Source organism: Paroedura picta, chromosome 1, assembly GCF_049243985.1.
Source record: "Paroedura picta isolate Pp20150507F chromosome 1, Ppicta_v3.0, whole genome shotgun sequence".
NCBI lineage: Eukaryota > Metazoa > Chordata > Lepidosauria > Squamata > Gekkonidae > Paroedura > Paroedura picta.
In genome coordinates, this window is record NC_135369.1 from 43,901,656 (window position 1) to 43,915,233 (window position 13,578).

The 13,578-nt window shown below is 45.8% G+C and overlaps 1 long non-coding RNA gene across 1 annotated transcript; it reads left to right on the top strand.

Annotated features, from left to right (window-relative positions):
* The first annotated feature begins 6,195 nt into the window (after positions 1-6,195).
* Positions 6,196-11,758, top strand: LOC143836152 (uncharacterized). Its single transcript, XR_013230539.1, has 3 exons — positions 6,196-6,331; positions 8,360-8,456; positions 10,967-11,758. It is a non-coding gene; the product is annotated as an uncharacterized LOC143836152 (long non-coding RNA).
* Positions 11,759-13,578: the final 1,820 nt, after the last annotated feature.

Here is a 13,578-nt window from a genome sequence, read left to right on the forward strand (position 1 = left end):
ACAGGTTTAGGAAACACTAGGAAGTATTACTGTCATACAGACCTTCTCAGTCTGAATTGATCTTCTCTCAAACCTCAGAAGTGCTAGATAGCAGTTTAGTGGGTTAATCTGTAGCACCCTTGATGGACCCAGTCAATTGGAGGCCTGATCACTGTCTTGGATGGCACAGCAAGTAATATAGAAAAACAAGGCAGAGTACACAAACTGGGCTGAATATACAAAAAAAGAAAAAAGAGGAGGAAGGGCACCAGGAGATCCTGGAACCCAAAGTTCCCTGTTTTAAGATGTGAAAATGTTATTATTGCAAACTACCTACTGAAACATGAAGTTTTACATAACAATCAATTGAAAAGCACATTTTGTAAATACAATACTTTTTTGAGCCCTGTAATTCCAAGTCCCATAAACTAAAAGTGGATGGGAAAGCAGCAGAAACCTCATGCCAGAGCAGGCAGTATATATTTTTATAAGGTGGCAAATACCATGATTGAATATAATTTAAAGCATGCCCCTCAAACTGCAGTTTTACAGGCAGGGTCTCCCAGAGAAGTGGCCCTCTTATTTTCTATGGCCCCAAAGATTCCTCATTGCATGCCCAGTGCATTCTCTGCCCAGCAGAGGGCACCATTGATGGTTTCCCCATGGCCCTGCCCACTGGGTCAAGAAAAACAATGAAAATGGCCAGATAATAGCAGATTACTGAAAGCTTCGTTTTTAAAAGAATACTAACAAGAATTTGTGCTATAAATCTGACTTCTCATTCACTTCAGAGGCCAATCTTTACTCGATAAGGTTGCCAACTTACAGGTGGTGGCTTGAGATCTCCTGGAATTACCACTGATCTCCAGTCGACAAAGATTAGTTCCTCTAGAGAAAATGGCTGCTTTGGAAGTTGGTCTCAATAGCATTATATCTATTGATTTGATTTATAAACCGCCCCTCCCTAGAATAGGCTTGGGGTGGTGTACAACACTTTAAATCTTCTTATAAATATAGCTTTGATAAAACAATAAAACAGTAAGAATAGTGAAACTATAAACTTTAAATGCCCTGTTATCCAGTCACTTGAGCCTTGTTCTTGCCTCCACGTAATTAGGCACCATCAGTGTTATTGAGCAGAGGGGTGGAGATGACTCATATGACCCTTCCAACTGTATGATTCTAGTCTGGAGAAAGGGGGGAAAGCTCATTTGATTTTATTTGTTTGCTCTGGCCTTAATCACATGCCTGCGGAACTCTGGCAGTTCCATCATGGCCTGACTTTCCTCTAGCAACTTATTCCACCAGTCTGGGGTTAGGGGCCCTGGTCAAGGCTAGGCACACTTCCTTTGGGCCAGGGAACACTAGCCTGTGACCATCTTAGTGTTCTTTTGAGGTCATACTGGGAGAGGCAGTCCCTCAAATATGCAGGGCCCAGACCCTGTCATCCTCTCTTCAGGCTCCCCCCCCCCCATCCTACCCAACAAAGTTTTTCAGAACCTTGTGCCAGATCACTGTGCGATTCCCCACAGAAAATGCAACATACCTCATGGTAGCCCTTATTCCTGGGTGTCAGTGACCCATACTGCTCTGAGAACAAGTTGTGGATTTTTGTTTCCTACTCCTTCTTGAACCTTGTGCAGTCATAGCACATGGCATGTTGAAGTTAGCTTCAATGGGAGATGCTGGAACAAGCCCTCTGGAGGGGTTTTCATGCATAAGATTCCTTGATTTGATCTGATTTAATACATTTATAGAACTGTCCCTTTCAGCACAGTTGTTTTTTTATGTAAATAAAAGTTAGAATGCTGTTTACACAGGAGCATTCTGGGCTAGATGGGAAATCTGACAAAACTGAGCTATGCTGACATGTGCCGGACCAGTGGCCACTCAATGGACTAGGTTTGACTAGTCAACTCAGCAATATCCCAGTTGTAACCATAGTTGCGTTCCAAAAGTAATCTCCCTTGTGCCCATGGTCATTTTGCACCAGATGTAGTTATTTTCTCCCTTTCTCTCAGTCAAACTATTACCAGATTTTTCTCTGGTTGACTAGTTATTGCTTCCTTCTGTCCTGGAATTCAAGAACAGCAGATAAGGTTTCTAGGAGGTCACATTTGGAGTCACTGATCAAATCCAGACCAAGCTTACTTGTAGTAAACTCACTTTTCATAAGCTTGCTGTATTGTGAACAGCCCAGCCATATGCCTGTCACTTTCTTCTTAATACGTGACCATTTGTTAGGGTTGCCAACAGTCCTGGATAAAAAAATACCTTGTCTCTTTAATGAAAGCTGAATGGTGATGTTATTTACTAGCAGCAATGAAAAGCTTCAACTGCACAACTGGCCATTCTCTCCAGGTCTGGTGGCAGTCCTGTTTGGAGCCTCTGGGAAGAAATCACATCATTCTTACAACTGGGCAATACCTCATGGTATATGTAATTTTCATTATTTTATTTATTGAAACATTTATATACCATCATTCCTCATGGTTAAAAGGTGGCTTAGGATAATAGTTCAAAGCATATTCAGTAAAATGCAAAAGAATAAAATAGCAGATTTCAAACCTCTTTCCTCCTCCTTCCCTTAAAAAGATGCCTGCCATTCAGAGCCGCTCAAAAGCCCTGGCTGGCAGGCCATGTAATGCCTCCTGAAGGTCTCTAAGGAGTGGATGCCCCTCACCAGACAGCCCATTCCACAGAACTGCAGCCATGATGGAGAAGGTCCAGGCTCTGGGCGATGCCAGGTGGACCACTCTGTGTTGTGAGATAGCAAATAGATGGATACCTGATGACTGAATTTGGCACATAGGGACATATGGTGGTCCTCCAAATGGGTCCTAGGTCATGAAGGGTTTTTAAGGTCCTAAGTAGCTCTTTAAATTGTATTTATTTGTTTGTTTGTTTGTCTGTTTATTTATTTATACTTGGAAACAGACTAGCAGCCAATTCAGCCATTTCATTTGTGAGAGTATTGTGTGAGTAAATTAGTAAATGTTGCAGCTGGTGGTACCCTTTAGACATAGCTACATCAGCGGTTTTCAACCTTCCTAATGCCATGACCCTTTAATACAGTTCCTCATGTTATGGTGACCCCCAACCATAACATTATGCAAGTGTTCTTTTACAGAAATTAAACCGAAACTGACCAATGGTGTGAGATCTATTGTTCATGATTGTATATAAATTGGGTTTTTTCCGGGGTTTCTCAGTTCAGTTCTGCCTCTTGTCTCATCATGCCGATCTCGCTCTTTTCCGCTGCTCCAGACAGACAAACGCTCTATCTCAATCTACCTGGCAAGGCTGTTGTGTAGATGCCCCCCCAGCCAAGCTGCTTGCTCTGCCACGACCCCTGTGGAAGGGTCGTTTGAACTCCAAAGGGGCCCTGACCCCCAGGTTGAGAACCACTGGGCTCCATGAACCTCCCAGGGTTCCTTAATTTTCGGGCCACTACTATGTGTGGCCACTCAGCACACCTCACATAGCGGGGCCACGTGCAATGGAACTTCTGAGAAAGAGTTCAGACTCTGGGTAGATTAATATGAGCAGAGGCTTGATAAAGCCTGAAGTAGGATTGCCAGCTCTGAGTTGGGAAATACCTGGAGATTTGGAGGGTAGAGCCGAGAGTGGGCGGGATTTGGGCCAGGGAGGGACCTCTCCACCCTCCAAAGCAGCCATTTTCTCCAGGGGAATTGATGTCTTTAGTCTGGAGCTGAACTGTAATTCTAGGGGATCCCCAGGTCCCACCTGGGGACTGGCATCCCAAGGCCCTGAAGCCAAATCACGTAGGCCTCTATTTTTAAAAAATGCTTCCAACTAGGCCCAGTAACCAGGGGAAGTGATGCTACACCAGTGATCTCTTCTGCCAGCTCCAGTGCATTATTTGGGGGCAGCATTTTGAACCTACTGCCAGTTTCAAACATTTGTCAATGGCAGCCCCAAGCAGAACACGTTACACAGTCAAATCACAATGTCAGTGCTGCAGCATGATTTACTGTGTTTCCTAGGAATGAGGGTCCCCTGGCCAACCTGATTTAGTTGGTAAAAAGCTCACTTGGCCACACCTGTGTCCTGGGCATCCAAAAGCAATCTCAGATCCAAGAGTGTTGCAAATGAATAAAATGTGGCTTGAGCTCACTTTTAAAAAAAATATTGGTGGGGTAACACAAATTATTTAAGTAACTAGCTTGCTTATCTTGCAAGCTCCTATTCTTGTCACAACATCCCAGGGCAATCAGAAGCTGCTGCCTTAATGTCAAACCACAAACCTAGGCAACTGAGATACCCAAATGACAAATATCCAGACTTGGGGTTTTGTTTTGCTTCATCAGATGAGAAATACACACCAGCAATACACTCACACGCAGATATTCTGTTAGGCTTAAAGCCGCACAGGGTCTGAGCATTATCAACAAATTGAGATTATCATATAAAAGGAGCAGGTGATTGCTAGGGTTGCTAACCTCCAGGTGGTGGCTAGAGGTTATAACTGATCTCCAGGCAACATGTAGTCAAATCACCCCTCACAAAACTGTGTCTCTTTACCCTAACCCCTCAGACTCTCACTTTCAAGGCCCACCAGCCCTGATGGTGTATGTTTGGTGCAAGGGGATACCATTTTGTTACCTGAGAAATTGCTCCCTTCCCTTCTAACGGCCTGTGTTGTCCTTAGTGTGAAGCTTGTCTTGCCTCAAGATTTTCGTTCTCTAAGAAGAGGAGCTGTTAGCATGGGAGTGAGATTTATTTCACTTATAACCTTCTTTTCTCTCCAATGGGGACCAAAAGCACCTTACATTATTCTTCATTTTATCCTCACAACAATCCTGTGATTTCGGTTAGGATGGGTGACTGGCCAAAAGTTACCCAGCAAGTTTCCAAGACAGAGTGGAGATTTGAACCTGGGTCTCCCCAAACCCTAGGCCTGGACTCTAACTACTACACCACACTGGGTCTTCTGCACGCCTCTCTGTGTAGCAGGTTCTACTACAGGGTGAAGAGGGGCAGTGGCTTCAGGCTTTTCAAGGGAGGGGGCAGCAATTACCACCTAGCCTTATTACTGCTCTCACTGGTGATCCAAATCTCAACTTTCCCCAGATGTCTTTAAAGACAACACAGCAAGCTGAGAATGGCTTTCCATTCTCTCAGGTAGGAGGTGGCAAGAGGTAACAACAGAGGCAAGGGGGTGGCTGGGATCCACAGCCTCTGGTGACACCATTGCTAAATTGCCCCACCCTGCACACAGACCTTCTACAGGTTAGCTTCAACCTGAATTCCCACGGGGATTGCCAACCCAAAACTGGCACCCAGTAGGAGTATGTGTGTGTGTGGCAGACTCTCTCGTGCTATCACTTCCAGAGTGGCCTGAACGTGACATCATTGCATAAAGGCTATTCACCAAAAACTCACTTAAATCATGGAGTTTTGAGCTAATGCTAGAGCATCTCCCTACTGGTGACATCACTTCCTGGTTGGCCTACTGAGCAGCAGTGAGGAAAGAGGACCACTGGCAGGAGGAAATCTGGCAGCCTAATCCACACCCTCAAATTCTGCCCTGCACAATAACACACAATAAGAACACACACACACCATGGTATTTTACCCAGAGCATTCTAACACATCAAATGTCTGTGGGAATGTAATTTGGAATAGTTTGACCATTAGTATGAAATAGGACTGGTTAGGCAGAATGCAGGGAGCACATTTCTATTTACTCTCAAGTCCAAAATACCATAGGGCCAGTCCAGAGAGCCTCGCTTGCAGTAGCAGTAGCTTTGCTGTACAAGAGGGTATCTTCTGTCCAACTAATGGGCAGTGTTGTCAGCTTCACAAGCACTGATCTGTGTGTGTGCGCATGCATGGGAATCAATATGCCGCACACTGAAGTGGGTTTAAAGAGATGCTATAAAGCAATTCCAGCAGCTGTACTGACTTTTCATATCTGCCGGCTAACAAAGCACCTGTCATGACAACAAGCTACAGTTTCTTTCTCTCATTAAAAATAGCATACTTGGCCTTGAAGCCCTCTCCTCATCCTGCCTGTCGTGCTACCATTGGCTGCTTTTTCTTCTCCCTCAGATAGACTTTGGGCCTCAACAGGCACAGGGGATTCAGCTGCTGTGCCATTGGCTTAGGCGCTCTGATGTCATAAAAGGGCTGGCCAGCCTAGTGCTAGGCAGAGAAGTGTTTGAATATTTTAGGATTACAAGGGCCCCTGAGCAATGTAGGCTCACTTAAACTGCATACATACACAGTCTGAATGCCAAAGTCGGCCTGCAGAGGATACCTGCAGGATACAGATCAGGCGAGCCATTTCAGCACACCTCAGTGGAAGGCCATCGGTGCAGAAACAGAGGTTTTGTTTGCTGCTTACACAGCGTGTTGTGCTTAAGAATAGTGTACTTTGTTCTGCTTAGCTGTCTCCACGCTACTCTCATCGGCAGGATAAAGGATGGCCAGTGCCGGAGCCGCACACGTTATTAATGAAGAGACGTTACTTGAATTAAGCAGCTCCTTCTGGGACAGCAGCACTTTTAATTGCTCTTAGGGAGAAACTAGACTTGCAGAAAGAAAGCACATTTATCATTGCTGAATCCTCCCCCTCTGCAGGGATAATCTTGTCATGGGCGAGTAGGAGGGTGGCTGGTTAATGAGCACCACGGCTGTCTCTCGCTTTTGGGTATGACAGGAAAGTGGGTGTCAACAAGGACTTGCAGGGAATGCAGTTAATTCTCAAGAGAGCTCAGCTGGTTCTCTTATTTAGACTGCTCTCGTGGTGCTTAGTTACTGAGCAGAGCTCACGCTTGACTAGGTCTCCCAGGGTGGTTATTCTGAGGGGCAAGCTTGCAGGTCACACAGTAGCCATTTGGAACGCTAACTGACCGGCCACAGCTGCACTCTCGAACAGCTCCAGGATGGGATGATGTCTGCCAGAAATAACAGTTCCCTTTGAGCCACTTTCCTTCCCCCTGTAGGCTACCCGAAAAGTGCTTGCAAGATAGTCCATGGTCTGGATGAAATGATAAGTGGGAACCCGCAAGGACTTGCAGGAGGTGTCTCATTTCCCCCTCCCCCTTCTATTTCCTCTTTCTCTCTCCTGAAAGTCCCATAGCATCTCTTCTTGTCCTGCTTCCTTCTCTCCTTCTAGGGTTGCCAGCCTCTAGGTGGGGCCTGGAGATCTCCTGGAGTCACAGCTGGCCTCCCAACTACAGAGATCAGACCTCCTTAGAGCTGCCAGGCTGAGAGATTCCTGGAGATTTGAATGTGGAGCCTCTTATAGCAGAGTTTGGGGGAGGGAAGCAGGTTCAGCCGGATATAATGCCATAAAGTTCATTGTCCCGAGCAGCCATTTTCTCCAGGGAAACTGATCTCTATTATCTGGAGAGCAGTTGTAATTCCGATGTGATCTCTGGCACCCATATGGAAGATGGCAACCTTACTTTCCCCCTGGAGGAATGGCCATGTTGGGAAGTGGAGTTTATGACATTAGATGCCTCTGAGCTCACCCTCAACCCCCCAAAAAATCCTGTCCTTCCCAGGTGCTGCACCCGAATCTCTAGGACAGGGATAGTCAAACTGCGGCCCTCCAGATGTCCATGGACTACAATTCCCAGGAGCCCCTGCCAGCATTCTTTTCTTCTACAAAAGCATTCGCTGGCAGGGGCTCCTGGGAATTGTAATCCATGGACATCTGGAGGGCCGCAGTTTGACCACCCCTAGGGATATCCTAATCTGGAGTTGGCCACCTTATTTCCTTCATGCCTGACACCCAACCTAACTTTATTTACCCCTCTGTCTTAAGCATTCCCTCTCCCCCCTCTGAATGTCTCTTGCCTTGAAAACCCTACAGGATTTGCCATAAGTCTGCTGCAACTTGACAGTACTTGGGGGGGGGGGAGAGATGGGGGCAGGGACTGCCTGACACCCTGCAGAGCTGCTGTCGACAAAACGGCCAGCACAGGAGCCTTGCTCAACGTAGAGCGGTTTCACATAGATGAGGAAAATACATCAAACAAGATTGAGGATGAAATTCTTGGTCTTAGACTGTGTTTTAAAGTGGGCCAGTTTCAATAGTGTAGGCCTATGGAAAACTTTCTGTACCACTGGAACCAAGCAATGACTTTCCCAGTGATGGACAATCACTGTGACTTGAATGGCAATGCTCTGAGGGAGATGGGGAATTCTGACGGCTGCTTTTTAGAGAGCCATCCTTCAACACCGTTTTATTTATTTATGTATTAAATGTATATACCACCGTTCCCAGTTTGGGGTCATGGCAGTTTACACAATAAAAGAGTAAATACAATAAAACCCCTTAAATACCCCAATTACATTATTAAAATTATTGGCAGCAACTAATAAATCAATTTATCCTCTCAACCAGCCAGGCCACAGTCTTGCTATCCTACTGATGAGAGTGGGAACAGATGGACACAATGGAGACGACAGACCTCAAGGATTCCTGACTCTCACAGTTCAAGGTAATAGTAGGAGATCAAGTGGGTGGAAACACAAAATGTAATTTTAGACCCACTGAAAGGACATTTGTTTGTTCTGAAAACTGTGTGTTTACTGATTTATTTTGCCTTTTAATGTAGCTTTCACCCGTGAATTTTTCATAACCTGCTATGACAAAAACAGTAAAAATTCAAACAAGAAGTGGTAGCACATAATTTTCTTTGAAGGAGGCAAAATCAGATTTTTTTTGCTCATGGTTGAAACAGTCATTCAGCATCCTTAATGTTGTCCTGTTGCAGTCCTTACAACAAGCCTGTGAAGTAGATCAGTATTATTATCCCCATGCAGCAGAAAGAACTGAGGCTGCAGACAATGGTTTGCCTCAGTCAACCTTGTGAATTCATGACAGACACACTCACTTATTGTCCTGTATTGTGTGTTCTACTCCCTACTCTTTGCCTTCCAAAGTGGGAATAGCATATGTGAGATTTTTCGGAATGTTGAAGATGAGATGTTTCCGCTTATTCTGAGAAACAAGCTCCACAGGTAGGCTTCATAACCCCACATAACTTGTGTGAGGCACCATAATGGCTAAGTCCACACAGCAATGATTTACCTCAGCCACCCAACTGGAAGCAACCACAGCAAGGCAAGAAGGAAGGGATGATAAGCCTGTTACAGCCTAGTCCTAGAAAAAGAGGCAGGGCTACAAAGAAGGAGTAGGCAACTTATAAGCCTCTGCTGAGGGGCCTATGCAAACATCAGGTGGCCACAACTGTATGGACAATGAAAAGTCAACTTACTATCTGTGGACATATTTTTCCTAGTAACTGAAGATGCTGCCTTTATTTCTTATTTCTTTGTTGTTTAAATTGATGGAAACTGCTTCTGATATTAAAACAATTCAAATAAATAACAGCTTAAATAAAACTGTTTGTTTAGCTAGCCTGCCACTCTCCAGAGACTTGTGGCGGGTTACAATATATAAAAATCTCCATAAAACATCATAAAACCCACTCCACAAACAAAACAGACAAAGCCTGAGCTAAAATTTAGGATGCTTTGGGCTGAACCTGCATTGAGCAGGGGGTTGGACTAGATGGCCTGTGTGGCCCCTTCCAACTCTATGATTCTGTGATTCTGTGAAAATAAGATAAGTCAAAATTGGCAGCATAATCTCCCCCCCCCATCCCAGCAGCCATCCAACCCCTCCCCCCCCGGGCGGGGTACGTTAGATGTTGCGTAGACTGAGGATGGGCTTGTTCCTAGCCTTGACCTCAAACAAAGACCTGGCAGAAGAGCTCCGTTTTGAAGGCCTTGAGGAAACTCTTGATCTTGGATCAACTTACTGGTAGCCAACAATTTAGAAAACCACTTCTCTCCTAGATGAACATCTTGGGTAATCTGCTTTTCAGGGGTGGGTTACATGCTGCACGGTCTGAAAGAGGTGGTGTGTGTACTGGCATCCCACATTGCTTCTGATAAAAAGATTTGGCAGGACTTTTTGTTTCAGAAACCTGCACAACCTTTCTGAACAGGAGAGTCTGTGGGACAAACTAAATGTGTATATACACCATTAAAACAATGCCTCTCTCGCATCCCTTTCAGCTTCTTGTCCAGCTAGCCTTTTAAAAAAAGAATGTTTTCTGCCCCAGTCTTGTTTTCGACTGATTGCTGTTGTGTTGCTTGTTTCTTTGCACATTTTAAGTTGGTTGAATTTAAGATAAGGTGACCAGATTTTAACATTGGTAAAGCGGGACACCATTGACAGGGGGGGTTCTTGATTTAAAATTTGGTCTATATGGAGCAACAAAAAGTTTCATAGAATGCATAGAATGCAAAAATAGTATTGTAATATATATATTTTTAATTGCAACATAAGTACAATTTGCCAGGAGCCCCCAGATGTCCCTCCAAAAGTGGGACAATCTGGTCACCTTAATTTAAGAGAGTCAGCTTAGTTAAGAGCTGCAGCCTCTAATCTGGAGAACCATATCTGATTCCCCACTCCTCCACATGCAGCCAGCTGGTTTCCATGGACCACTCACAGTTCTCTCAGCCTCACCTACCTCATAGGATGTCTGCTATGGGGAGAGGAAGGATAGGTGACTGTAGGGCACTTTGATACTCCTTCAGGCAGTGAAAAGCGGGGTACCAAAAAACAAGCTCTTATGCTACTGTATTAAATGATGTGAGCTGCTTTGAACAGAAATTTCTAGAAAAGCAGGAAACAGTAATAGCAAGCTGAGGGTCCCAGAAAGTATCACCGGTTATCTCTATTCTAGGACACCCCCCATCCCCCCCCCCCCATCCTCTCTCCAGAATCCTGTCTGGGGTGTGAGCAGACTGATTTCTCCACCCCTCCTTAGTTTCCTCTCTAGTTTCAGCTTACCACCACATTCCATCCCCTCTGGAGCGTTTTCAGTCCTCAAAATGCCACTGTTTAATGCCATTTTGTTGTGGGTGTTATTAGTTTACAAAGACATATTTTCCTGCATACTTAGGAAATCCTCTGCATATGTCTTGCCTACAGAGCATGTCATAGGCTGGCCAGCTGCCACCTCCTTGAAAGTGGAAGAATCTGGTCCCATACAGATGGAATCCCCATATGAGTAGCTGAGTCCAGCAGAAGACCCAATGGAGGAAGCATCGGGAACTGAGAATGCTTCCCAGTCTGAACCTTCCAGGAGAAGTAAGAGACACCACAGAAGATCATGTCTCAATCTCTGATGGCCTTTCTCCATACCTGCAGAGTGTAGAACAGGAGAGAGCACTTGACAGATCTAGAGAGAGGATTAAGTGCTCGTCCAGCAGTGACCAGTGTTAATTCCTGGAGAGGAGTGCTTGCAGGACCAGGACTGATAGAGAAATAGTAAAGACCTGCACTTGTAGGAAGGTGACTGTGACTGTAAGGATTGACACCTGGGCCTTGGGGGAAATGAGTCAGCCAAGTCAGACAAAAGGACCATGCTGAGCAAGGCTTGGTGTGGAAACAATGTTGCTTGTCATACCTTTGTGAAGCCGGCCTGCTTAGCAAACAGTGCTCTATCCTGACTTGCTGTCTTGTACCTTATTGTTGGTAACCTGTGCTTGCTCCCAGCCCTGGAACTGGATCCTTGAACCCCTGACCCTCCTTATCCTGACCCTTGGACTGGACATGTGATATCTGACTCCAGACTAGCTTATAGACCTTGCATCTGTACCTATTATTGTGCTCATTGTTATTGTATTTGTGTATCCTGGAAACCTTGGGTAGAGCAACAGAGCCAGAATTGGCCATGAACTTGACAGGTAATTGACCAGTATGACTGCATTCAGCATCCACATGAGAAATGTCCAATTTATACTAGTTAGCAGTAGTAATAGTAGCAGCAGTAATAACAATAATCATAATATGAGGCAGTCAGTCACATGATCAGTGTCTGCAGTAAAATTGCTCCAACTATAAAGAATGTTGTGATAAGAGTTGCTGCTATGTTGCTCTGGAATATTTGCAAGCAGAATGGTTTCCCATCAGCCAGACATTAATGGGAGGACAAACCAGACAAGATAATGGAGAATGATGAAACAAAGATTCTTTGGGACTTTAAATTACATCCCTGATATTACAATTGGGGGAAAAAAGTGAGAAATAGGGCTTGGATCACTGGTACTGCAATCCCAGGAGATAGCAGAATAGAAAAGCAAGAAGAGAATATCAGTAGTGGTTTATCCTAGTAGCACATATAGTATGTGCTACAGGCCCTGCAGTTCTGTGGGCCCCATGCAATGCCATTTCCCCATGGATGAATGGGGGGTGCCAACTGTGCTACTGAAGGTGCATCAGGGCAGCCAAACTGAAGAGCCCCAATCACCAGTGAGGAGGAAACCCACTGCCAGGGGATTCATCAGGGCAGGAGAAGAAACTGCTGAAGCCCCTTAACTGGGCACTAGTAGGCAGCCTGCTGGAGAGTGCACATGTGGGGAACTTGCATGCATGGTTCTAACGCGAGACCCAAGGAGGACCTGGATGCAGCAGCATGCTCTAGTCCAGGGGCAGTCAACCTGTGGTCCTCCAGATGTCCATGGACTACAATTCCCATGAGCGTTTACTGGCAGGGGCTCATGGGAATTGTAGTCCATGAACATCTGGAGGACCACAGGTTGACTACCCCTGCTCTAGTCTACCCCACCAGCTTTGACTGAGGCAAGGAGCCACACTGCTCCAGATGGGCAAGCTGGTAAGGAGAAGATTTCGTCACACCTGGTAGTTGTGAATTTCCTGCATTCTGCAGGGAGTTGGAATACATGACCCTGGAGGTCCCTTCCAACTCTATGATTTTATTATTCTAGTCTATGGTACTGACCTTGGTGTACTGGCTGTTGGGAGGGGAAGAAGGTATTGGTAGTATGGGGGTGTATCAGGCTGGCCAGATCAAGGTGGGTGAATCAGTGGTTCATGAGCTGCCTTGGATTCTGCTGGCCCTCTCCTGTGCACAGGAGCATTCACTGGGGGGGGGAAGCCCCCTTGACAAGATGCTTCTTCCCCTCCCCCAGTTCTGGGTGTGGAAGGCACTCATCTGGTCTGATCTTCATAGTGACCCTAAAAGGTTGGCCAGGCCCCACATGAGCAAGGTACTCACAGCATGCCTCAGCGGGCCTTCCTTATCCCCTACTATGTCCTTCCCTGTGGGACAGGAAGGACTGGTTGGAGTGGAGGGAGTGAGGTGAGGGTGTATCTCCCCCCCTGCCTAGCATCTGCAGAGGGTCAAGGCTGCTAACCCCCCCCCTCTGGAAAACCCTGGAAGGAAATGTCAGAGCCGACCCCCACCCCCTTGCAATCTGGAATACCACTGAAGCCCCAGAGCTAAACTAAGGCAGCATAGGGTGCTGGTTGTGGTGGCTGTAGGTAGCTTGGAGCTGGTGGTGTTAGCTGAGATGGGAGGGCACCCTCTGAACTACAGTAAGTAGCCAAAATGTGATGGCATGATGGCTGTGGGGCACTGGGCAGCCTACTTGGAGCTGGTGGTGAACAGAATGGGAAATTAAGTGGATATTTACTCATAGTCTGGTTCCTATTTAAACAAGCAAAGGCATGTGAGATTTGCTTTTATGTGAGTTTCTTGTAAGTGTGCATATGTAAGGTAATACTTACATGAGAGCCAG